Below are 27,659 nucleotides of genomic sequence, written 5' to 3'. Positions count from 1 at the left end.
CCTCAAGGATTTTTGAAAGAGATCAGAGCGAAGTTTGCGGGATTTATTTGGGCAGGGAAACCAGCCAGAGTCAGGAGAGATATTTTAACCTTACCAAAGGAAAAAGGGGGCATAGGTTTTCCAGACCCACTCGCATACTACGAGGCTGTGTATCTGTCAAGAGCGTTGGATTGGTGCGTTACCCCGAAAGTTAAACCATGGATTCTCTTAGAACAGGCAATGATAGAATTACCATTGGAAGGACTAATTTGGCTTTCTAGAACCATTTTACCACAAGCAGTTAAAAAGCATCCAACGATAGGGACGACAATCAGGGTGGTGAAAAAAGTATTTAGAAAATCAAATGATGAAACAGAAGCAAACCCTCTGACCCCAGTCCTGGGAAACCCGGCATTTATGCCAGGTCTGAATGACCCAGGGTTTGGGAACTTAAAATGACATGGCAAAACTAGACTGATCCACTTCCAGAAGGAAAACCGGGTAATGACATGGGAGGAAATAGAAAGCGAACTAGCAGAGGACTTGGAGCCATATAGGAGAAGACAGTTAAGGGGTTTCCTGCGATCAATACAGGGTCAGACAACGGTGAGGGTAAGACTGTCGGAATTCGAGAAACTGTGTCTAAAGGGAGAAGCGGTCAGACATTCGTTATCACTGTTTTATTCCCTGGTTAATGAACTTAAAGCTCCACAAGAAATAGGCTTTATACATACCTGGGAGAGAGACCTAGGGGTAACGTTTACTGAGAACCAGAGGAAAAAAATCTTTGAATTTAATCATAAAGCCTCCCTAGCATCTAAGTACCAGGAAGGAGGATATAAGATTTTGAGCAGGTGGTATAGGACTCCAGAAGTTTTAAATCAAATCTTTCCACAAACGTCAAATCTTTGTTGGCGATGTCTAAAAGAAGAGGGAACTCTGTTACATATTTTCTGGAATTGTGAAGGAGTTAAAGATTTTTGGAAGATGGTTTAAGAGGAAATAGAAGAGATAACTGAAATGTCTCTTGGAGAGAATCCAGCGGTCTACCTGCTGTTAGATATTCCGATATCAGTAGTAAATTATAAAAAATCCTTGGTAAGACATCTGCTAATAACAGCTAGAGCATGCATTCCAGCCCTATGGAAGAGCACGTGCTCACCAAGTAGACCACAATGGCATGAAAAAATTAGGGAAATCCAATGTATGGAGAATCTCACGATGGCTCTGAGGGAACAGGAGGAGAGGTTTAGGGAGATATGGGCTCCCTATGATAGCTATAGGGAACGAGGGGAGTAGGTGAGAGGAGGGGGGATTGAGGGAGGGGAGGGGTGGAGGAGGAGGAATTGGAGGGTTTTTTTTTTTTTCTCTTTTTCCCGGGCTCGGGAAGGTTTTGGACAAGGGCCCGGACGTTGGGGTGGGAGGGGGGAGATAGGGATTTTCACTACCTCAAACAGGGAGAGGACATGTCAAACGTTTTGGGGGAATAGGAAATCAGAAAAGCGGGTAATTAGCTCTGGATCTATATGGTAGTCTATTTAGTTAGTGGCAATTAGGGTCAGAGATAGGTCAGGAACAAGTATAATGTATAGTTGCTTGACTGTTGGCTTTTATTTTCTGATATGGTAATGTCCCTGTTTTTGTGGAATTGTGAAATAAGGAAAAATGAAAAATAAAGAATAAAAAAAAAAAAAGCATAAGCATGCATATGTACTCGGTTTGGGTCCTTTTTGCAGCAATTACTGCCTCAATGCGGCGTGACATGGAAGCTATCAGCCTGTGGCACTGCTGAGGTGTTATGGAAGACCAGGAAGCTTCAATAGTGGCCTTCAGCTCTTCTGCATTGTTCGGTCTCATGCCTCTCATCTTTCTCTTGACAATGCCCCATAGATTCTCTATGGGGTTCAAGTCCTGGGGAAAAAAGTGTGGGAACTCCTCCACCAAAAAAAAAAAAAATGATACAATGTCTCCTGGGAACAATGACAAAAGCTCCCAGGAGACATTACGGCATCGAGGAAGTGACGGAATACCCGCACACTACCCAATGAATCCATATACAGGAAGCGGCCAGTAACATAAAGGATTACTAAGGTTCGCCTGCCCCTGACAGTGACTCGAGCTGGGCATCGCCGCTTAGTGAAGGATTAGCTCGGGCGGCTCGGCTGCTTGAGGCTGCTCTAGTCCTGCAAAGGGAACTGAGTTCCTGCTGTGAAAAAAAGTGCAGGAACTCCGTTCCCACGCGTTCCCGCAGGACTTGAGCCCTGTAATCAGGTCAGACGAGTTTGCTGGCCAATCAAGCACAGTAATCCCACTGTCATTGAATCAGGTTCTGGTGCTTTTGGCAGTGTGGGCAGGTGCCAAGACCTGCTGGAAAATGAAGTCAGCATCCCCATAGAGCTCGTCTGCGGAAGGAAGCATGAAGTGCTCCAAAATCTCCTGGTAGACGGCTGCGGTGACCCTGGACTTAATGAAGCACAGTGAACCAACACCAGCAGATGACACGGCTCCCCAAATCAACACAGACTGTGGAAACGTCACACTGGACTTCAAGCATCTTGCAGTGTGTGCCTCTCCATTCTTCCTCCATACTCCGGCTCCTTGGTTTCCAAATGAGATGCAAAATTTGCTCTCATCAGAAAACAGGACTTTGGACCCCTGAGCAACAGACCAAGTCTGTTTTTCTTTAGCCCAGGTAAGACGTTTCTTACGTTGTTTGTTGTTCAGAAGGCTTGACAAGAGGAATACGACATTTGAAGCCCATGTCCAGGGTCCGTCTGTGTGTGGTGGCTATTGATGCACTGACTCCAGCCTCAGTCCACTCCATGTGAAAATCCCCAATACTTTTGAATAGCCTTTTCCTGACAATACTGTCCAGTCTGCGGTCATCCCTGCTGCTTGTGCACCTTTTTCTTCCACACGTTTCCCTTCCACATAACTTTCTATTAATGTGCTTTGATACAGCACTTTGGAAACATCCAACTTCTTTTTTTTCAATTACCTTTTGAGGCTTTCCCTCCTTATGGAGGGTGTCATGGATGGCTTTCTACACAACTGTCAGGTCAACAATCTTTCTCATGATTGTGATTCCTACTGAACCAGACTGAAAGACTATTTAAAGGCTCAGGAACCATTTGCATGTGTTATGGCTTAATTAGCTGATCAGAGTGGGACACTTTGAGCCTAGAATATTGCACCTTTTCACAGTATTCAAATTTTCTGAGATTGTGGATTTGGGGTTTTCATGAGTTGTAAGCCATAATCATCACAATTATGACAAATCCCGGCTTGAACTATCTTGCTTTGCATGTAATGAGTCTATCTCATATATCAGTGTAGCGACCTGCTACTTTCTACCTGGCGCTGCTTTAAATTTAGAGGGTAGTCTGAGAGTTAGTTGACTCAGACTGTGTTATTTTTTACAAAATTTGGGCCTCTGTTCCAGCCATGGCTGTACTGTGAGTGACCACTATTGTTGTTTGGGGTGTTATCATCCCAGGCCGAGCAGTCAGGTCAAGGTGTTTTGGGTGTTCCCCTTCAGAAGCCAATCAGAGGGAGTCGATCGCCCCACTGTGCATGCTGGCGAGGAGTACTTAAGGGACAGACGTCATTGGTCTGGGTCGTCGTCGATCCTGGTCTGTCATCCCACCACCCCTTTGTGTGTGGCCCTCCTGGCCGGGGGTGCGTGTTCAAGTGTTCCTGGCTCCGGGACCACGTTGGTCCAGGGATGTGATCTACTAAGTAGGCCCGGTACTCAGAATGGTCTGGATAATGGTCTGTTGTCAGATTTTCCTATTGTGTGTACACTAGTCCATCAGACAAAAGTCCAAAGTACAAAAACACATGCTCGGAATCAATGCTTACCAAACACGACATTAGAAGGTGTCCAAAGGGAGGCGCTCAAGAGCTGAAATTTCACATAGTGCATCACTACATTCGTGTTTGTTGGCCGACAATTGTGTGCCATTTGTATGCAAGACGAGTTTTCTGGCCAATGCCCTTTGGACAAAAGTCTGACGCTTTGTCTGTGGAAGATCTGATCGTGTGTATGAGGTTTACGACTAGGTTCACGCTGCTGAGATCTGATTTTGATCCAACTTTTCTTGTGACTATGTAGTGCAACTTGGATGCTACATTGAAGTGGTCGGCTTATTCTATGAAGCCAGAATTGCGCTGAAATTGCACTGAAGGAAATTGCACAGGAAACTTTTCCAAAATTGCACTGTGCTGAGTTACATTGATGTGAAAGGGCACCATAGAAAACAATGTGATTTCCAATGTCAGGCGATTCTGTGCAACTCAACTCATATCTGAAATAGCAGTAGTGTGAACGGTGCATTGAAAGCATGTAGAGCAGGGTTTCTCAAGTAGAGTTCCTCCAGAAGTTGATTGGTGTTCCTTGAGCAATGAGCAATTTCTGCCTCTCCAATATGGTCACACTGAGACCATTGATCCTTTTAGCTATCTGTAAGGGGGTAATTCTTCCCAATGACTACACGTGTAAGGAGCATTCTTTCCACGACCATCACGCTAACGTATCATAAGTTGTAGAAATCATAATTTTTAGCAGTGTTTCCCTGCGACACAAAAGTTATTTCAAGGGTCCCTCTGTGTTGAAAGGGTTGAGAAAGGTTGATGTAGACCAGGGGTGCCCAACCAGTGGCCCGTGGAGCCCTCTGATGTGGCCCACGACCTCCTGCTCTGGGATGGAATAGAACACTGGCCCAGATTCAATAAGATTTGCGCAATATTTGCGTGGGAGCAGGGCAACGATTTTGCCCTGCGCCCACGCAAATATTTTGCGCTGCCCTCGATTCACGGAGCAGTAGCTCCGTGACTTGCGAGGGCGCGCCGGCAAATTTGCCCGGCGTAAGCGCGCGCAAGTTAAATGATCCCACCGGGGGCGGGAATCATTTAAATTAGGTGCGCTCCCGCGCCGAGCTTACAGCGCATGCTCCGTCGGGAAACTTTCCCGACGTGCATTGCGGCAAATGACGTCGCAAGGACGTCATTTGCTTCAAAGTGAACGTGAATGGCGTCCAGCGCCATTCACAAAGCACTTACGCAAACGACGTAACATTTGAACGTCGCGACGTGGGATACTTTAGCACAGGCTGCCCCTGCTATTAGAAAGGGCAGCCTTGCGCTAAAGTAGCCGTACGGAAACTCCGTACCTGGCTTGCGCGGGGCCCGCGCAAGATTGTGAATCAGTGGTAGTATGCAATTTGCATACTACACGCTGATACACAATGGGAGCGCCCCCTAGCGGCCCCCGCAGGAATGCAGCCTAAAATCTGCGAGGCATAAGAGCCTTATGCCGTGCAGATTTTAGGCTGCAGCCGGTGTAACGAGGTTCCTGAATCAGGAGCACTCGTTACACCGGAGCAAGTAAGCAATTGCGCTGTGTAAATCTAGATTTTCCTAGCTTGTGACGGAAAATATAAGTTATATGAAGACAGGAGGCGAGTATCTTATGCATTAACTTTCTTTATTTAATGCCCATAGCAGACATTTTAAAAACTTTTCTATTAACTTTGAATGTAAAAAATTTTTAGTCAGTGAAACTACGACTCCCAGCAGTCCTTGTAATCCGTAACCACGCCCAGGTCGGTGACCTCTATATAACAGACTGCCCGACTAAGATCCTCCTCTTTCTTGCTGCGAAGATCTTGTCTGTCGGATGTCGTCGTCTTGAACTGTGTCCGTCCGGCCGAGGTCCGATGAATCCATAACTTGGTTCAGAATCGTTCGTCGAGTCCCAACGGGGGCCTCTGGGAAATTTCAACCCAACGAGGGTTTAACAGGCGTTCCGTCCCAACAGGGGTAAGAAGGCAGTAATTCTTCAAAGTATCCCAATCTGGAATAGCATCCAGGTACGATATTCAGTAACCTGTGAAGAAATCAGAGATATACATAATAGGGTGGGACGGGAGGGAAGATACTCGCCTCCTGTCTTCATATAACTTATATTTTCCGTCACAAGCTAGGAAAATCTAGATTTATATATCAGACAGGAGGCTCATATCTTATGCAAGTTTAAAGCTAACATTTAATTCTGCAGACATAATATGCATATCCTCACATAATACAGTGCATATTCAACATTTTAGGGTAAGACCGCCATGGATACATGATCTTGCGGTCTAAAGTAAAAATGACGGAAGGTGGTCTCTGAAGACCAGTCTGCCGCCACTAGAAGATCGGAGAGGGAGCCTCCTGACGTGACTACTTTAGTGGCCATGGCCCCTCTGGCGGAGTGGGCTCCGAAGAGGGACACATCAATACCAGCCATGTCCATGGCAACTCGTACCCAGCGTGCTAGCGTGGCCGACGAGACTGGATAATGTGGCTTGACATAGGACACCAGGAGTTGAGACAAACCCGGGGAACGCAAACTAGCGGTCTGTAGTTCATATGCCTGTAGGCAGCGAACCACGCAGAGGAGTGGGTGAGCAGGAAAAAACGGGTAGAAGACCGATTGAATACCGGTCTTAGTCCTGCGCACCACAGAAAACCTGACTCCTTGCGGTGAGAATTGTCTTCTAGAGATATCCAAAGCCTTAACGTCGGATACCCTTTTGATGGACACTAAGCAAAGAAGGACTGTCAGTTTAATGGAAAGGAGTCTTAGAGGAAGATCCGAATTATCCTCCCACCTGGCGAACATATCCAGCACCTTGGAAACATCCCAGCTTGCTTGGTATCTAGGCCGTGGGGGACGTTGAAATTTTATGCCTCTCAGGAGTCGACAAACTAACGGGTGTTTGCCGATAGGTAGGGAATCCACAGGGCAGTGATACGCCGAGATAGCTGACCGGTAAACATTTATGGAGCTGAACGATTTGCCAGACTCAAAGGAGTCTGCCAAATAATTCACCACTAAAGATACAGGGGCTCGTATGGGATCGACCTGCCGTCGATCACACCAATGCACCCAGAGTCCCCAGGCTGATCGATATGCCGATCGAGTCCCGGGGGCCCAGGCCAAGGCGAGGAGGTCCCGCTGTTGAAAGGATGTTGTCAGCGTCCGTGATCCCGAAACCAGCCACGCCAAGAGTGGTAGGTTGTCTTCTAAAATTAGGGGATGTAGATCCCCGTTCGGGTTGGTGAGAAGGTGAGGAGAGTGAGGCAGAAGCCTGGGACGATCCGCGGTCATCCCCAGCAGGAGGGGAAACCACGGTTGGGTCGGCCACCACGGTGTGATCAACACCACAGTTGCCTCCAGGGTGGTAATCCGAATGAGGAGTCTGGGGATTAACTGGAAGGGAGGGAATGCGTAACGCGTGCCCTCCGGCCAAGGTTGGTGAAGAGCGTTGACCGCATAGGCCTCTGGGTCCGGCCTCCAGCTGAAGAAGCGGGGCAGCTGATGATTGAGGCGGGAGGCGAAAAGGTCTATGGAGAGTGGACCCCAGATCCGTTGCAGATGGAGAAATACTGAACGATCCAACCTCCAGTCGCTGGAATCTCGCAGGTACCGAGAGTTCCAGTCGGCCACTGAGTTGGAAACGCCCGGAATGTATTCCGCGACAGGGGTTATATTGTGGGCTAAGCAGTAGTGCCAGAAATCCTTCGCGATGGTCGCTAAGACTTTGGATTTGGTACCCCCCAGGCGGTTGACGTATTGGACCGCCGCCACGTTGTCCATGCGGAAGAGAATACAACATGTAGAGGTACGAGGCATAAAACTCCTGAGAGCGAATAAGGCTGCCAGGAGTTCTAGGGCGTTGATATGGAGCTTGGTTTCCTCTACTGACCAAGTCCCTCCGGTGGATGCCCTGCCGCATCTGGCGCCCCAGCCCCTGCGGCTGGCGTCCGATTCTATGACCACATCCGGGTAGGGGTTGAAGATGGTCCTGCCGTTCCATTCTACGGCATGGCGAAGCCACCATTTCAACTCCTCGATCGTGTCCCGGCATAGGGGAACCTCGTCGGTGTACCTGAGACCTTGTCTCAGGTGCATGATTTTGAGCCTCTGAAGGGCTCTGTAGTGTAATGGGGCCGGGAAAATAGCTTGGATGGAAGCTGCCAAGAGGCCCACAAGACGCGCTAGCGTGCGGAGGGATAGGCAACCCTTCCGCAGTGTAGCCCGGATCTCCTTGCGGATTAGAGCGAGTTTGGGACTGGGAAGGCTGAGGGTGGATTGGATGGTGTCCACCGTAAAACCCAAAAATTCCATCTGTTGAGAAGGAATCAATATCGATTTGTCCTGGTTGACAATGAAACCCAGTTGTTGCAATAATGACACAGTCCATGACATGTGGAGATGGGCCTGGATCTCCGAGAAGGCTAGGATGAGGATGTCGTCTAGGTAGATGACCAGACGTACCCCCCTGCTCCTCAGTGCCGCCACCACCGGTTTCAGCAGTTTGGTGAAACACCATGGGGCGGACGATAGTCCGAATGGAAGGCAGGTGAATTGCCACATCCTGCTCCTCCATAGGAATCATAAGAGGTGTTGCGATTCTGGGTGTATGGGAACCGTAAGGTAGGCATCTTTCAAGTCTATTTTCACGAGCCAGTCCCCTGGGTGTAGGAGGTCTCGGAGGAAGTGTATACCTTCCATTTTGAAATGTCGGTATACGACATATTGGTTCAACTCCCTGAGGTTGATTACTGGGCGATAACTGCCGTCTTTTTTGTGTACTAGAAATATATTGCTGATGAATCCTGGGGAGCAACGGTCCACCTCTATGACTGCCTGTTTGGCCAGTAAGTCTCGCAGTTCGTTGTCTATTAGGGCAACGTTCTGGTTTGCGAAGCGAATGGGTGGAGGTATAACATTGAGTGGTGGTGGTGCTATGATGTCCACAGCGAACCCCGTTACAGTGTGTAATATCCACGCGTCTGCCGTAATCGCAGACCAGGCGTGGGTAAAATACCTGAGATGTCCCCCCACAGGAATTTGAATGAATGGTGTGTGCATCATACTCACCGGTGGGAGGTCGGGATCGTGGATAACCTCGTCCCCCTCGTCCTCGCCATGGTCTGCCTCGTGGTGGAAAGAAGGGGGCAGGTTGTGCCACTGGAGCGGCGTAGGATTGAGCCTGCGGGTACTGGTACTGTACTGGGGCTCTATTTTGTGGCCTGTAGGATGGGGCACGGCCGGCAGAGCGGCCTCTGTTTCTGCCAGCCCTGTTAAAAACCTTGGGGGTCCCGGCTTTCCTCAAGGAATTTTGAGCCTTGTCCAGACTCGTAAAAAGGCCCACAAATTTGTTGACATCTTTTAATAAAGAGTCTCCAAATAACATGCCGTCCGCCGACGGTCCGGGTTCTGACTCCGCCAGATGGGCTAATTGGGGATCCAGACGCATCAGGATAGATCGGCGTCTTTCGATCGAGCATGCCGTATTGGCAGTGCCAGCCAGGCATATTGCCCTTTGCTCCCAGCCTCTCAGCTGTTGTAGGTCGACCGGTTGCCCGGATGCTGCCGCCTGCTCTGAAAGATTGAGAATCTTGGTCAGGGGCCCCATCATGTCTAGAACACGATCTTGAATGGATCGGAATGATCGTTCTACCCCTTTTCTCTGAAATTTGCCAGATTTCATCAAGTATTTAGTTAAAATAGGGTCTATCTCAGGGGTAGTCACCACCTTATTGGGTATGAGGGGTCTGGGGCATTCAGCCCTAAGTTTGTTGCGACTGACCCTGTCGAGGGATTTCCTGGTCCATAGTTCTATGTATTGATTAACCTCTGGTAGAGGGGTCCATTCTCCAGAACACGGGTGACTGATAGCGTTTGGGTCAAAGAACGGTTCTCCTAGGGAGTCTAGGAGAATATCTCCCTGCGTGGCAGGGGTGGCAGCTGTAATGAGCGCCATCTCCCCAGCATCGTCCTCATAGGAATCCGGCTCTGACTCATCCGATCCCTCTAAGGGGTCATCAGAATCCTCTTGTGGAGAGTCTATATATGAGTCCGGTTTGGCCCTTCTTGCAGCCTTAAACCCTTTAATTTGTATCTCCCTGGGGTCCAGGGGTCTATTTGAGTGCGTCTGATGCTGGGGTTGGTAAGCCGTGTTAGGGTTTACCTGAGGCATATTGTTTCCTTCCCCTGCCGGGGAGTCAATCACCGCCAGAGTGTGTTTTCTCTTCTGAGTGGCTTTGCCTTTCTTGATCGGTGGTTCGTCGCCTTGCGGCGTCGGTAATTGTGGGGTCATGGGTATATGGACCCTGGAGGAGGCAGCAGAGGTCAGGGCAGCCAGAATGGATTTATTAATTAGCTCCTGAATTTGGGCAGCATTCAGGGCTGGGGCTGTGTCCCTATTGGTGTTATCCTCCATTGGATCGGTAGGGGCAGGGAGGTCAGACATGCTGCTGTTGTATATATTAATGTATATAGATCAATAGGAATAGGATATATTATGAAGAGTAGGCTTCAATATCAATAAGGCAATAGTTATCAATAGGTGAAGAATTGCTAAAGGCAGAACAGGGAATAATGTACAGTACCAGGCTCTCTCCTCACCGCCGTCAGTGCAGGGACTGACGTTGCAGCGTGAGGAGGAAGCCTACACTAGCTGCCTGAGCAGAGAGAGAGTCACATGTCCTGTGACTCTCCTCCGATTGGCCGCCCCTCCCTCATCCAGCGCTGAGGAGAGCAGACGAATCTGTCTGAGGAGAATGTGAGGCGGTGCGCGGGAAAGACGGGGAGGAAAAGAAAAGATGGCGCGACGCCTCAGTGAGGTAGTCTGACGCACCAGCACAGTCTGAGGGGAAAAATAAGGAGATATATTTTCGATGGAGCGGCGCAGTGCGGCGCCCTGGCGGTACACAGAGCCTGTACAGCAACCCAGGGAAGAAGCTGGGCAAAGGTACAGACTCAGAAATACATAAATAAAAAGGAATAAGGCGCTTGGTAAAGGAAAATAGGCAAGATATAGCCTATTATCACTAAAGAAGCGATTACAGTACAAATATATATATATACAATCACTAACAGCTACGAAGTGACTACCTATTATCACTAATCAGCGATTTCAGTACAAATATATATATACAATCACTAACAGCTATGAAGTGATTACAAATACAATAGTAAAAATATATGAGAAAATTCGTCGTGAGTACTTATCTTTTGCTATGAGCAGAAAGAAAGAGGAGGATCTTAGTCGGGCAGTCTGTTATATAGAGGTCACCGACCTGGGCGTGGTTACGGATTACAAGGACTGCTGGGAGTCGTAGTTTCACTGACTAAAAATTTTTTACATTAAAAGTTAATAGAAAAGTTTTTAAAATGTCTGCTATGGGCATTAAATAAAGAAAGTTAATGCATAAGATATGAGCCTCCTGTCTGATATATAACTCATGGTTACATGGGCGCAATTGCTTCTTGAATCTGGGCCACTGTTATTAAAGGGACGTTTATTACTAAAATCACAGTGTATATATGGGCATATCTGTTCTGCAGTGGTTACTGGGCTGCTTTCAAACCGATCCACGGGTGCAGAGCAGTTTACTTGTGAGTTACCTACACTGAGCCATAGACTTCTGTTATTACTTGCGAGTTTGGTGAGCTTTCTGAAAGTGCACCAAACCTGCAGAATATAATAGAAGTCTATTGCAAAGTGCAGGAAAGCCAAATGTACACTGCGTTGCACCAGCAGTGTTGGTAAACTGCAGTGCATCAGTGTGAAAGCAGCCTTTGGCCCCTTTCACACGGCTAGTCCAACCCAATTGCACCCTCCATTCACCTCTAAGGAGTGGCAGGTGTAAAGCGACTTGTGTCCTACCTCCAATCCAGACGTGTCCGCGTCTGCTCTGCATATACAGAGCAGACATGGAGCTTCCATCTGCCCTCTCCGCTCATTTTGGCCAGCGACCTGTTACCAAGTCGCTTAAGTGGCCCTCGCTCTTTAAAACATTGGGCACCCCTGATGTAGACCATGGGTGCTCAACCTGTGGCCCTCTAGCTGTTGTGGGACTACAAGTCCTATCATGTCTCTGCCTTTAAGAGTCGTGCTTGTAACTGTCGGGATATGGAAAAGACACATGTAGTAGAGATGAAAAAGCTGCTCGCCCCAAAGTTACATGGAAGAGAAAGGTTCCCCAGTAGGGCTTTTAGGCAGCGGGGTCAAAAAATAGATTGAATGGTTTCAGTATAAAAAATGATATTTAATTGCCGATATTATCGGATGTCACAGTGAATAATGATAAAAAATATAAATATACAAAAAGAGTACAAAAGTAAATATCACAATCCTAGTTGCAGTAGACATGGATACATTTACATATCATAGTATTATCGGTTGATGTACAATGTAGATCCCCCAATGTAGGTCCCGACGCGTTTCGACCGTTGAGTCGGTCTCTTCAGGGGGACAAGGGTTCTAAAATGTTAATTAGAACATTTCAAAATTAGAAAAGGAAACATGTCAACATACATCACATAGAGTCAAACCAGGTGATATATTTACCGCTAAAACAAGTAATCAGGAATATGAAGAGCCGCTGGATAGTCCGGAGGGGCTTTTGGCTGCCCCCATCCCCCCCAGGGGGGGCAAAAAGCCAGTCCAAGAGGGCTTGCAAGGAGCCAAAAAGTGGACGCCCTCCAGGCAGTGGAGGAGCTGGCGCCTGCAAAGAACACCCACATTATAGTAATTCGTTAAGGAGAATTGAATAAATTAATTCAACACATAGCCGCCAAAATGACAGTTGGATTATTAGTGATGTGGTATGCGGGCTAACGGCGGGTACTAATTGCCAATATAACTAATGATTGTCAAGGCAACCTAAGGGGTCCATAGAGGTTAATTGGTAAGTAGGGGATGTAAATAAATAATTGAGGTAAGGTAATAGTAAACTAAGTGGTGTGTGAATAAATTGGTAGTGTAGGTGATTAAAAAGTAAGGATGAGTGACTGTCAGTTAGGCAGTCTAGTGATGGAAGTGTGGGGGTGAAGAAATAATTAAATTGAAGAAAATGAAAGTGAGGAGAAAGTCAGGGAATACCTAGTGTATCTCACTTAAAGTGGAGGTTCACCCGGAAATGTTAATTTTTACCTTAGATTGATGCTCATTTTGTCAAGGGGAATCGGGTAGTTTTTTTAAAAATGAAGCTGTACTTACCGTTTTAGAGAGCGATCTTCTCCGCCACTTCCGGGTATGGGCTGCGTGACTGGGTGTTCCTTATATATCTGATTGACAGGCTTCCGACAGGCTTCCAACGGTCCCATCTATCGCGTCAGGATTTTCCGAAAGTAGCCAAACGTCGGTGCGCAGGCGCTGTATAGAGCCACATCGACGTTCGGCTTCTTTCAGCTACTCGTGACGCGATAGATGCGACCGTCGGAAGCCTGTCGGAAGACTGTCAATCAAATAGGAACGCCCAGTCCCGAAGACCATACCCGGAAGCGGCGGAGAAGATCGCTCTCTAAAACGGTAAGTACTGCTTTGTTTTTAAAAAAACTACCGGATTCCCCTTGACAAAATGAGCCTCAATCTAATGTTAAAAAAAAAAAATTCGGGTGAACTCCCGCTTTAAGTATACAGGTAGTGACACAAGTGAGATGGTGTAATGGGAATTGAATGTTAGAGTTGGATGTGGTGAGTGAGATAGTTACCTGGTGCAATAGATATTTAGGAAGTTCTCTATTGCGTGTAGTAGAAACCTGACTGCAATTGTGCATGGCAGGTGAGGACAAGGTGCCGAGAGACCATGGATGCTATAGCATCCAGCCTGGCCGGTGTGGAATCAGGTAATGACTCCACACAAACCCCGTCAGTAATTATAGCCCTGTGGGTGTGGCGATTAGAATGATCGCATGCAGATGCCTGGAAACTCCCCCATCCACCAGGAGATGGGCGTCCCGGCTGCCTGTAACTGTCAGCCTTACAATGCCTCATGGGTTTGAGTGCTGTCCTTGTTCATTCTTCCATGGCGATCTCATCACGGTAGTCCATGGACCATATAGAACTGTACTCTTTGTTGTTCTCTGTTATTGTGTTGATTTAACTGGTTCCCGACCCGGCGACCAGCTCACTCAGATATACTGCAGCAGAATAGCTCCTCTGGGCGAAATCCTGTACATATATACGGCTTTGTCCAGGAGAGCCACCAGAGGGCACACGTGCTTGCCCGATGCATGTAGCTGGCAGGCGTGATTGCGGCCGGCCACGTGAGATCGCAAGCACGAGCGCCAGCACAAGGATTTGTGTGTGTAAACACACAAATCTCCATGCTGTCAGAGGAGAGAAGACAGATCGTTTGTTTCTACAAAGTAGAGACAGCGATCTGTCACCTCTCCAAGTCACTCCCCTCCCCACACAGTTAGAACACACACTTAACCCCTTAAACGCCCCCTAGTGTTAACCCCTTCCCTGCCAGTGACATTTATACAGTAATCAGTGCATATTTATAGCATAAATATCAATGGTCCCAAAAATGTGTTAAAAGTCTCCGATCTGTCCGTCGCAATGTCGCAATGCCGCTAAAATTTGCAGATCATCGCCACCGCCATTACTAGTAAAAAATAAAAAATATATAAAAACGCTATAAAACTGTCATAAATCTTTCCCATAGTTTGTAGACGCTGTAACTTTTGCTCAAACCAATATACGCTTATTGCGATTTGTTTTTACCAAAAATATGTAGAAGATTACATATTGGCCTAAACTGGTGAAGAAATTTGTTTTTTAAAAACATTTTTGGGGATATTTATTATAGCAAAAAACGCACATTTTGTTTGGGTACAGCATTGCATGGCCGCGCAATTGTCAGTTAAAGCGGCGCAGTGCCAAATTGTAAAAAGTGTTTTGGTCAGGAAGGGAACAAATGGAAAAAGAAAATATGGACAGCCGCACTCAAAAACCTTGATGGTTGTCTTTATTTAAAAAAAGGAAAAATGCACTACAAGTCAATAGTAGGAGATTAGATACATTTATACATTAGGCATAAAACCTCTTCTAATAAGATTTTTGGTCCTCAGTTTGTTTTATTTTGAAAAGATAAGTTTATGTTTAAGTAATTGAAGGATTCTACCAAACCTTTGAAATAATTAGATTTGATGGGGATTCCGAAAATATGTTTTCGGTTATCGGAGAGTTCCAGTAATAGTTATTGGAGGGAGGGAGGGAGGATTGGAGGTTTTGCTCAACCTCTTGGACACAGAAAGTTCCCGTTAGGGGTGTCGGAGAGGTTGATGCACTCCGGATAACTTATCCTTTAATTATTCTAAGTACTTTAATCTGATACACTCAATTAGTTTTATCCCTTATATAACTTATTGTGTGATAACGCTAGACCTAGGAATTCCTTGATATATGAAAATATTCTGTTTCTCTTTCAAGTTTAAAGTATTACTTTGAAATAGTCTTTTAATTTAGCTTATGTGAACTGCCTTACTTTCACCACATGGTGTAGAGCATATAGGATGGATAGATATAAGTGGCAGTTAATAAGAAAGGAATGATTATTATGAATTGAAATGTATTTAAATTATTATATTTCTGCGTGCTATTGACTTATTTCTTGCTAATTTAATACAAATGTATGTATTTATTTTATTGAAAATAAACTTAAATTTGAATGAAAAAAAAAAAACCTCTTCTAATAATAATTTTGGAAAAATAAAATGTGTTTTGCCAAACATAAATTTGCCTATTTTGTTGCACATTTCATCGCTATCTAATTGTAGACTTTCATAGACTTCGACATTCAGCATACCGTGTACTCCATTAACCACTTAAGGACCCCTTCACACCGATATACGTCGGCAGAATGGCACGGCTGGGCACATCAACGTATATGTACGTTGTCCTTTAAGCCCAGCCGTGGGGTCGCGGGCGCGTGCCCGCGACCCGGTCTGAAGCTCCATGACGTGTCCGCAGGACTCACGGACCCGATCACCGCTGGAGTCCCGCGATCGGTCCCCGGAGCAGAAAAACGGGGAGAGCCGTGTGTAAACACGGCTTCCCCGTTCTTCACTGTGGCGGCTGCATCGATCGTGTCATCCCTTTTATAGGGGGACACAATCGATGACGTCACACCTACAGCCAAACCCCCCTACAATTGTAAACACACTTCAGGTCACACATAACCCCATCAGCGCCCCTTAGTGGTTAACTCCCAAACTGCAACTGTCATTTTCATAATAAACAATGCATTTTAAATGCATTTTTTGCTGTGAAAATTACAACGGTCCAAAAAATGTGTCAAAATTGTCCGAAGTGTCCGCCATAATGTCGCAGTCACGTAAAAAATCCCTGATCGCCGCCATTAGTAGTAAAAAATTTTTTTTTTATAAAAATGCAATTAAACTATCCCTTATTTTGTAAACGCTATAAATTTTGCGCAAACCAACCGATAAACGCTTATTGCGATTTTTTTACCAAAAATATGTAGAAGAATATGTATCGGCCTAAACTGAGGGAAAAAAATGTTTTATATATTTTTGGGGGATATTTATTATAGCAAAAAGTAAAAAATATTGCATTTTTTTCAAAACTGTCGCTCTATTTTTGTTTATAGCGCAAACAATTAAAACCGCAGAGGTGATCAAATGCCACCAAAAGAAAGCTCTATTTGTGGGAAAAAAAGGACGCCAACTTTGTTTGGGAGCCACGTGGCACGACCGCGCAATTGTCAGTTAAAGCGACGCAGTGCCGAATCGCAAAGAGGGACAAGGTCCTTTAGCTGCATTTTGGTCCGGGTCTTAAAGCGGGGGTTCACCCTATAAAAAATTTCTAACACTACATCCAGCCCAGTTCTGCAAATAAAATTACACTGACCTTTTTTTTTTTTCGCCTTAGATAGCGTTTATCGTTAGAATTCACCGCAGCTTCCGGGTAGGGAATCCCGCGGGAGTGGGCGTTCCTATTGACATGGCAATTGATTGACATGCTAAACGACGGCGCACCGGCGCCGAATAGAGCAGAGCCGACCCAAGCTTCTTTCGGGAAGTCGTGACGCGCTGTACGCGCCGTCGTTTAGCATGTCAATCAATTGGCATGTCAATAGGAACGCCCAATCCCACGGGATTCCCTACCCGGAAGCTGCGGTGAATTCTAACGATAAACGATATCTACGGCGAAAATAAAAAAAAGGTCAGTGTAATTTTATTTGCAGAACTGGGCTGGATGTAGTGTTAGAAATTTTTTATAGGGTGAACCCCCGCTTTAAGTGGTTAAAACCAGCAGCACTCATAGCTTTATAGACATACCTACTGTACTGTATATACTACATGAAGGCTTCCAGATGGAGCTGTGTGATTATCTAAGTCTAGATCTGTTTGAAACCGTTAAGTGATTAGTGAGTTAAAAGTAATAAAAAAAAGTTGTCATTAACTTTCATGGCTCACCATGATGAAAAGTTGACTTGCCCCAAGTCTCTCTGTGGCTTTTAAACAAATGGAAGCCAAACAAGACTGACTACTTACAAGAAACCACCCAGATTACACATATTAAGCTGGCTATTTTACTTTTCCACTCTTGCTGAAAGTCCTGTCAGCTTGTTTAATGGTTGTTGAAATCTGGGGGGGTTTCTCTGGAAGCAGAAGTGTATTTGAAATAAAGCGGCCTGTGTCTTCCTCGGTACAATAGAGCTTGGATAATCTCCAAGAAATGAAAGTGAATGTTAAATGAAGAAGGAAGACAGGAATGCCCTGGAACTGCAGGATTTACCACTATAAATATATGTAAGCTATAAAAATAATTAGACTATTACCACTAAAAATTGGAATATTACAAATGTGAACAAGACTTAGTTGTCGTGAACAGCCAATGTTCAGTCGTGAGCGATGTACTATGGTTTTTTTTTTCTTCTATGCTCTCTGCTTTACACAAAATAGAACCAATATAAAATCATAAAGAAATGGAATTACAGGCAGCGAAAAGCAGAGTTTGCCGCTGACATCACACCCAGTCCGGCTTCTTCTGCGTTTCACGCTGAGTGAGTGAGTGAGAAACTTGTAAAGCGCAACACAAGCGAACTGAATCGCCTCTGGGCGCTGTATCCATTTCATGGGTAAGGAACCCCTTGACCTCAGAAGAGATGGGTTTTAATCTTTCTCCTGAAGGCCAAGTGGTCCGACTCCAGTCGGATGGTGGTTGGTAGTGCATTTCACAGCCGAGGTCCCTGGACTGCAAATCTTCATTCTCCTTTGGACTTGTATCTGGCTTTGGGTATCTGGAGTAGGTTTTGATTGGTGGATCGCAGAATGCGATTGGGGTTATGGGCGCTGGTTATCGCTGCCTCCAGCCAGCGGTCCTCTGCCTTCCATCGGTTACTCCAGGCATCAGGAACATCGTGCCTCACAGGACCTCTTCAGAGGACCTCCAAAGTGGAGGTTCACCCGATTTTGTCACTTTGTATGAATTACTAGTCCCCCTGATGTACATAACGATTTCGCTATTGAAAAAAATTCTAAAAATGTTCATACCTTGTTTATGGCTCCTTGACCAGGCACTTCCTGGTTCTAGGGTTGCGGGACTGGGCGTGTTGCTTTGCACCGCAATGGATTATGGGATCTATCACGTGTGTCTCTTCACGATGACGAGACACTATTCCTTTCAGCAGCCAGAGGAGAAATCTCAAGAGATTTCAAACGTCACATGACTCTGCACCTGGTCATGTGACGGTCATGTGACCGGGGGCGGATACAATTCACCCATTGTAACTAACAGCATTCGCCGCATCCCGGAAGATCGTACAGGAGGGCTTCAGAGTGCCCGCAGTTAAGATGGCAATGTCCATCATGAATTTTTATAAAATCTACTTTTGGGGGATATCGTCCTGCTAGCGGCTGCGATGATGAGACTGGTGAGTACAATTTTCTTTGTACCATCAGTGTTACAAAAACGTATTTAAAAAAAAAAAGTTTTCCCGCGGAACTCCCGCTTTAAGATGCCTTTGTTACTTATGTAAGTTGCCAATTAGCTTTTCAAATAAATCTATTTGGTTTTATCTGCTACACTTAAGGCTCGTACACACAATCTGACTTTTTGACAACAATTGTCCGACGGACCTATTTTTGCGGACAATCCGACCGTGTGTAAGCTCCATTGGACAAACTTTTTTGCTTTTTCAACGGACAAATGTTCGCTGTGAGAACAGACAAACTTTCCGGCAACAAATGTCCTACGTCGGCTAATCCGATCGTGTGTACACAAGTCCATCAGACTAAAGTGCAATGTACTAACACGCATGCCCAGAACCAATGCTAAAGATCAGACAACAATAGCAGAAGTTGCCCAAAGGCAACTGCCGTGTGTATGCATACTAAGTTCACGGGCAACGCTCATTTGGAGCAAAATCTACAGAAAAGTCAGTTGAAAGTCCACTCGTGTGTATGAAGCTTTAGGGGAAGATTTACTAAAACTGATGCACTCAGAATCTGATGCAGCTGTGCATGGTAGCCAATCAACTTCTAACTTCAGCTTGTTCAATTGGGCTTTGGCAATAAAACTTGGAAGCCAATTGGTTTCTATGTAGAGCTACACCAGATTTTGCAGTCTCCAGTTTTAGTAAATAGCCACATTAGTCTGGTGCCCCCATCTGTTCCCTTTTGTGTTCTCACAGAGTCATTGCTTTGCTTTATAAGGAGCTGCCACTGATGTTGCATAGTTAAATATACTCTTTTATATGGACTTCAGGGACTCGTTGTATATTGATAGCCATTGGAGTATAAACCTGTCTCTCCAACCCCATCTACTTTATTTACTCATTATCCTTTAACCTCCCTGGCGGTATGATTCTTTCAGATTTAAGGTGCTGAAAGCGGTACCATTATTTTGCATGGAAATTTGGCGTTTTATATTGTAGGCCTGTAATTCTTAGGCCTTGTACACAAGACCGAACATGTCTGCTGGAAACTAGGGCCTACCGGACAGTTTTCCGGCCTAGCGGGCAGGTTTCCAGCAGGCAAAAGTTTCTTAGCATGCTAAGAAACTTGTCCGCTGGAAGCCTGTCCGTCGGACATGTCCGATGGTCAGTACGACTAATCGGACATGTCCGCTGGCCCGAAATCCCCCGCATGCGTCGAAGTGATTCGACGCATGCGTGAAAGCATTGAACTTCCGGGTTCGCACACGTCGCCGCGTCATCGTCGCCGCCACGTCACCGCGTATTCTGTCCTCGGGGAATTTGGTCTGATGGTGTGAACACACATCAGACCAAAATCACCCAGCAGACATGTCCGATGAAAACGATCCACGGACCGGTTTCATCGGACATGTCTGGTCGTGTGTACGAGGCCTTAGGAATAACTCACTTAAATCTGTCCAAACAAGAGTCTAGTAGACATCCCGGGTATGATAAAGTTTAAAACACAAAATTATAAATTATGATATAATAAATAACTATAAATAATTATAACAAATAATAATATAATAATAATAATAATAATTTTTCATTTCAGTGTTTGGTGACAAATTTCCCCAAAAATCACTATCGCTCAATTCTGCAAGTGTTCTAATTTATTATCGCTGTTTTCTAGCTGGTCTAAAACCACTTTTGACATAAAGGGACACTTTTTGGTTGCTATGGACAATGTACAGTTTCCAGGCAGAAAGAACAGTATTTATAATATACAGTGGGGATCGAAAGTTTGGGCACCCCAGGTAAAAATTTGTATAAATGTGCATAATGAAGCCAAGGAAAGATGGAAAAATCTACAAAAGGCATCAAATTGCAGATTAGACATTCTTATAATATGTCAAAAGAAGTTAGATTTTATTTCCATCATTTACACTTTCAAAATTACAGAAAACCAAAAAATGGTGTCTGCAAAAGTTTGGGCACCCTGCAGAATTTATAGCATTCACTGCCCCCTTGCAAAGCTGAGACCTGCCAGTGTCATGGATTGTTCTCAATCATCGTCTGGGAAGACCATGTGATGTCAATCTCAAAGGCTTTAACTACTAGCCGACCAGCCACCGTCATTATACGGCGGCAGGTCGGCTCTTCTGGGCGAGAGCCCGTAGCTATACGTCCGCTTCTCGAGCGGCCACTAGGGGCGCGTGCGCACCGCCGGAGGCGCGCGCGCGCCCCCCGCGCGCCCCCGACTCCCGTGCGTGTGCCCGGCGGGCGCGATCGCCGCCGGGCATACGCGATCGCTCGTTACAGAGCGGGGACCGGCGGCTATGTGTGTAAACACACAGCTCTCGGTCCTGTCAGCAGGGGAAATGCTGATCTTCTGTTCATACAATGTATGAACAGAGGATCAGTGTTTCCCCTAGTGAGGCCACTCCCCCCCCACAGTAAGAACACACCCAGGCATACTTAACCCCTTCCCCGCCCCCTAGTGTTAACCCCTTCACTGCCAGTGGCATTTTTATAGTAATCCAATGCATTTTTATAGCACTGATCGCTATAAAAATGCCAATGGTCCCAAAAATGTGTCAAAAGTGTCCGAAGTGTCCGCCATAATGTCGCAGTACCGAAAAAAAATCGCTGATCGCCGCCATTACTAGTAAAAAAAATATATTAATAAAAATGCCATAACAATACCCCCCTATTTTGTAAACACTATACCTTTTGCGCAAACCAATCAATAAACGCTTATTGCGATTTTTTTTACGAAAAATAGGTAGAAGAATACGTATCGGCCTAAACTGAGGGAAAAAAATGTTTTTTTAAATATTTTTGGGGGATATTTATTACAGCAAAAAGTAAAAAATATTATTTTCTTTCAAAATTGTCGCTCTATTTTTGTTTATAGCGCAAAAAATATAAACTGCAGAGGTGATAAAATACCACCAAAAGAAAGCTCTATTTGTGGGAAAAAAAGGACGCCAATTTTGTTTGGGAGCCACGTCGTACAACCGCGCAATTGTCAGTTAAAGCGGCGCAGTCCCGAATCGCAAAAAGTGCTCTGGTCTTTGACCAGCAATATGGTCCGGGGGTTAAGTGGTTAAATGCGCAGACTCATCTGACCTTGCCCCAACAATCAGCACCATGGGTTTCTAGAAAACTGAAACTGAAAATAGTTGACGCTCACAAAGCTGGAGAAGGCTATAAGAAGATAGCAAAGCATTTTCAGATGTCAATATCCTCTGTTCGGAATGTAATAAAAAATTGGCAGTCATCAGGAACAGTGGAAGTTAAAGCAAGATCTGGAAGACCAAGAAAAATATCAGACAGAACAGCTCGCGGGATTGTGAGAAAAACCCACGTTTGACTGCACAATCCCTCCAGAAAGATCTGGCAGACACTGGAGTTGTGGTACACTATTCCACTATAAAGAGATACTTGTACAAATATGGTCTTCATGGAAGAGTCATCAGAAGAAAACCTCTTCTCTACGTCCCTCACCACACAAATTAGTGTTTGAACTTTGCAAATGAACATATAGACAAGCCTGATGCATTTTGGAAACAAGTTCTGTGGACCGATGAGGTTAAAATATAACTTTTTGGCCCGAATGAGCAAAGGTACGTTTGGAGAAGAAAGGGCACAGAATTTAATGAAAAGAACCTCTGTCCAACTGTGAAGCATGGGGGTGGATCAATCATGCTTTGGGGTTGTCTTGCAGCCAGTGGCACAGGGAACATTTCACGAGTAGAAGGAAAAATGGATTCAATAAAATTTCAGCAAATTTTGGATGGTAACTTGATGCCATCTGTGAAAAAGCTGAAGTTAAAGAGAGGATGGCTTCTACACATGTATAATGATCCTAAACACAACTCAAAATCCACGGGGGATTACATCAAGAGGCGTAAACTGAAGGTTTTGCCATGGCCTTCACAATCTCCTGACCTCAACATAATTGAAAATTATTTTTGGAGATTTTTTCATCTTTCCTTGGCTTTGTTATGCACATTAATACACATTTTTACCTGGGGTGCCCAAACTTTCGATCCCCACTGTAAAAGTGCATGCAGGACACTGGACAGACCACTAGGGACAAAGGGGGTGTATTTATTTCATACAGTACTCTAATCTGTAAGATTACAGTATACTGTATGTGTACTGTGTTTTTTTTTTTTTATTTGGCGCCGATCTCCGCCCCCGTGCGTCGTAACGTCGCAGGGAACAGAGCTTGGCGGCACACGGGCACTGTGTGAATCGAGCGAGAGGACAGCTCAATCACACAGTGGCAGAGGCATTGCAGGATCCAGGGGACAAGGTAAGTAATCTCTGCCTGGATACTGCGATGCAATCCCGAGTCTGGCTCGGGGATACGGCTTATGGTACTGGATTTCCACCCCGAGCCAGACTCGGGAATACCGAGTGGTTAAGAAAAAACTTACTCTTTCCCTCCGTCAGGTATCCCTATCACTGTTACTACCCCCTCCCTAACCAGAGTGGTTAAGAAAAAACTTACTCTTTCCCTCCGTCAGGTATCCCTATCACTGTTACTACCCCCTCCCTAACCAGCGAACCGCTGTCCTTAACCTACTCCCACACTGTCACACTGAATAATTCAAAATATCCTTCATTGTCAAGATGGGGCCCCGAATCCAGTAGGATTTCAACATCCGCCCTCCCCAAAATGTCCACCTGGAGCCCATGACAGGGGGCACATTAGTCCTCGAAGGTCTCTTGCCAGCCTGAAGAATTGGCACAGTGCTAGGGAGCTGCGGTGGCTCAACGCGATTGGCACTGCGCTGACAAGCCATTCACCTCTGCAGCTAGGTGTTCGGATCCCGGTCTCGGCTACATGTGAATTGAGTTTGGTGGTCTCAGCCGGCTTCCGGTGGGTGTGCTATGCGAGGTAAGCCTGCGCTTAGTACGCCCACCCCCCTCCCACAAAAATCACCACACCTACACACACTCGAAATTGGGTTAACATGCACGCACTTTGGCCACGCGGTCTCTAAAAAGAGAGGCAAAGGACTAACGGGGCTGGTTGAGCAGGCCAGATCCTCTCACTCCCTTATAGGGAGTCCCTCTGCCCCGTTGGGCTTCAAAGCGGAGCAGGTAGGGCGGGCTATGTGGGAGGACCCCCTCACACACCCGCCATTGCCACCCGGGGCATGGAGAAAGGTGGCAGATTGCCTCTGGGGGAGGCCTGCCTACTCCCAACTCCTGCAGTCCCGGCTCCTCTCTCGAGTACACGCACAAAATACACTTTAAAAAAAAAAAAGAATTGGCACAGTGCCATTTTCAGGTGGAGTCAAGGAAGAAAGAATCCATCTTTCCAGGTGTGTGCAATGACCCTATTGGAACCAAGTAGGAGTGCCCGCCTCTGTGGAATACTTGGAAAAAAAGGAAAGGGCTGCACATCCAAAGGTTCCAAAATAGCGTGCCTTTATTAAAAATCACCAGGATACACCAGGGACACCAAATATTTAGTCAAGTTGACGCGTTTTACACATCCAACCTGTGCTTAATCATTCAATCAGGGATCTTTGGAAAGCTAAGAATTCCAATTATCAAAAAGGAGATATGAGACCCAATGGGACTATTATATGAATGTATAAATTGTTCAGCCAATTATGTTCTGAAGCTTGTGATGCGATACACACTATGGTTTTTACTTTTATATTTAGATAAATCTTATATATGTATAATAAGTAAATATTTTTTATACATTTGTGTTGCCTTCAAAGTCCCAACAGAGGTTTTTGTTGTGTGGGTTCTTCAACAAGGAGGCTACAGCACTCTACAGAAGCATGTTCTCAGGATTTGGATCCTCAACTTTCGTTGAATCCAGCAAGAAGAACCACTGACATCACCTTGCCTCGCTTACCAGGAGCTTGAAAATAAGATATTTTGTCATTTTTTGGAGTTTTCTGTAATGAGTGTTTTGACAGCAAGGGGTAGAGGGCAGCCACATAGGTTGACCTTGTTAAGCCTCATACACACAATCGGATTTCCATTGGGACAAATCCATGGATTTTTGTCCGAAGGGTGTTGGCCGTGAACTTGTTCTGCACACAGACAGCAGAACGTTTTCAGCCAACAATCACAAAGTGTTTTTTCTGCTCTTTAGCGCCACCCTTTGGGCAACTTCTGCTAATGTTGTCTGATGGTTAGCATTGGTTCTGAGCATGCGTGTTTGTACTTTGGATTTTAGTCCAACGGACTTCTGCTTTACCTCGGCTGTTTGTGCTTCATCGACCATCATCAGGCTCTGCTCAGGGGCCAGGCTAGCGCCATCCACCTGCTCCACGGTGTCCCCGCCGAGACCAGGCCAATGCCATCTACCTGCTCCACAGTGTCCGCACCGAGACCAAGCCAGCGCCATCTACTTGCCGGGGCCAGGCCAGCGCCATCCACCCGCTCCACGGTGTCCCCGCCGAGACCAGGCCAACGCCATCTACCTGCTCCACAGTGTCCCCACCGAGACCAAGCCAGCACCATCTACCCGCCGGGGCCAGGCAAGTGCCATCCACCCACTCCACGGTGTCCCCACCGAGACCAGGCCAATGCCATCTACCTGCTCCACAGTGTCCCCACCGAGACCAAGCCAGCGCCATCTACCCGCCGGGGGCCAGGCCAGCGCCATCCACCCGCTCCACGGTGTCCCCGCCGAGACCAGGCCAACGCCATCTACCTGCTCCACAGTGTCCCCACTGAGACAAGCCAGCGCCAATCTACCCGCTCCACGGTGTCCCCGCCGAGACCAGGCCAACGCCATCTACCTGCTCCACAGTGTCCCCACCGAGACCAAGCCATCTACCCGCCGGGGCCAGGCCAGCGCCATCCACCCGCTCCACGGAGGTCAGCTGCTCCTCTCAATGCTCCCATCTCCATTGAGCCCCGCCCCTCCGCTGCACACACAGACACACAGCGCTGCACCAGAGGGACAGGCTAGAGCAAAGGAGTCCCGGAGCAGCGCTGTGTGATACACCAGTCTAAGAAGATGTAACAGCGCAGCGGGCGCTCAGCGGGACGCATAAGGGATTGGTGTGGCGGTACACAACGAAGCGATCAGGAGAGCCAAGCTCACACAGGACAGGGGCTGTGGTAGTGCTTTTTGGACGGAAATTCCGACCGTGTGGTAGGTCCCATCAGACATTTTCTGTCAAGGTTTTTCGACAGCAAACATTTGAGAGCTGGTTCTCAATTTTTCTGACGGGAAAAGTAGAGGTCAGCCACATAGGTTGACCTTGTTAAGCCTCATACACACAATCGGATTTCCATTGGACAAATCCGTGGATTTTTGTCCGAAGGGTGTTGGCCGTGAACTTGTTCTGCACACAGACAGCAGAGACGTTTTCAGCCAACAATCACAAAGTGTTTTTTCTGCTCTTTAGCGCCACCCTTTGGGCAACTCTGCTAATGTTGTCTGATGGTTAGCATTGGTTCTGAGCATGCGTGTTTGTACTTTGGATTTTAGTCCAACGGACTTCTGCTTTACCTCGGCTGTTTGTGGCTTCATCGACCATCATCAGGGCTCTGCTCAGGGGCCAGGCTAGCGCCATCCACCTGCTCCACGGTGTCCCCGCCGAGACCAGGCCAATGCCATCTACCTGCTCCACAGTGTCCCCACCGAGACCAAGCCAGCGCCATCTACTTGCCGGGGCCAGGCCAAGCGCCATCCACCCCGCTCCACGGTGTCCCGCCGAGACCAGGCCAACGCCATCTACCTTGCTCCACAGTGTCCCCACTGAGACCAAGCCAGCACCATCTACCCGACGGGGCCAGGCAAGTGCCATCCACCCACTCCACGGTGTCCCCCACCGAGACCAGGCCAATGCCATCTACCTGCTCACAGTGTCCCCGCCGAGACCAGGCCAACGCCATCTACCTGCTCCACAGTGTCCCCACTGAGACCAAGCCAGCGCCATCTACCCGCTCCATGGTGTCCCCGCCGAGACCAGGCCAACGCCATCTACCTGCTCCACAGTGTCCCCACCGAGACCAAGCCATCTACCCGCCGGGGGGAGGGCAGCGCCATCCACCCGCTCCACGGAGGTCAGGCTGCTCCTCTCAATGCTCCCATCTCATTGAGCCCCGCCCCTCCGCTGCACACACAGACACACAGCGCTGCACCAGAGGGACAGGCTAGAGCAAAGGAGTCCCGAAGCAGCGCTGTGTGATACACCAGTCTAAGAAGATGTAACAGCGCAGCGGGTGCTCAGCGGGACGCATAAGGGATTGGTGGCGGTACACAACGAGCGATCAGGAGAGCCAAGCTCACACAGGACAGGGGCTGTGGGTAGTGCTTTTGGACGGAAATTCCGACCGTGTGTAGGTCCCATCAGACATTTTCTGTCAAGGTTTTTTCGACAGCAAACATTTGAGAGCTGGTTCTCAATTTTTTCTGACGGGAAAAGTTCTTGTCGGAAATTCCGATCGTCTGTATGCAATTCCAACGCACAAAAATCCTGCGCATGCTCCGAATCATTGAACTTAATTTTTCTCGGCTCGTCGTGGTGTTGTACATCCACCGCATTCTTGACGTTCGGAAATTTCAGACAACATTTGTGTGACCGTGTGTATGCAACCACAAGTTTGAGCCAAAATTCAGTCGGAAAAAAATCCACCATTTTGTTGTCGGAATTTCCGATCGTGTGTACGCAGCATTACATCTGTATGGCATTCTGTTGGCATAGATGTGTCTAGGCATTCAAAGAAGTGTACTGCTATTTTGCAGGAGAAATTCAAGGCAAAGGGTACATTTGTTACGGTATTACTTAGGCACAATCATTATATCTAAATGTTCTCTAAAGTACATTTTACCGACTTTTATTCAGGTTCACTTTAACTATAGCTTACATTCTGGTATTCTTATGTAAATTAAATCATATCTACATTTCTATAGCATATTATAGGCTAAGTGGACTATTTAATTTGTGTGTGTT

This window comes from Rana temporaria, chromosome 3, assembly GCF_905171775.1.
Source record: "Rana temporaria chromosome 3, aRanTem1.1, whole genome shotgun sequence".
Taxonomy (NCBI): domain Eukaryota; kingdom Metazoa; phylum Chordata; class Amphibia; order Anura; family Ranidae; genus Rana; species Rana temporaria.
This window is presented reverse-complemented; position numbering follows the sequence as displayed.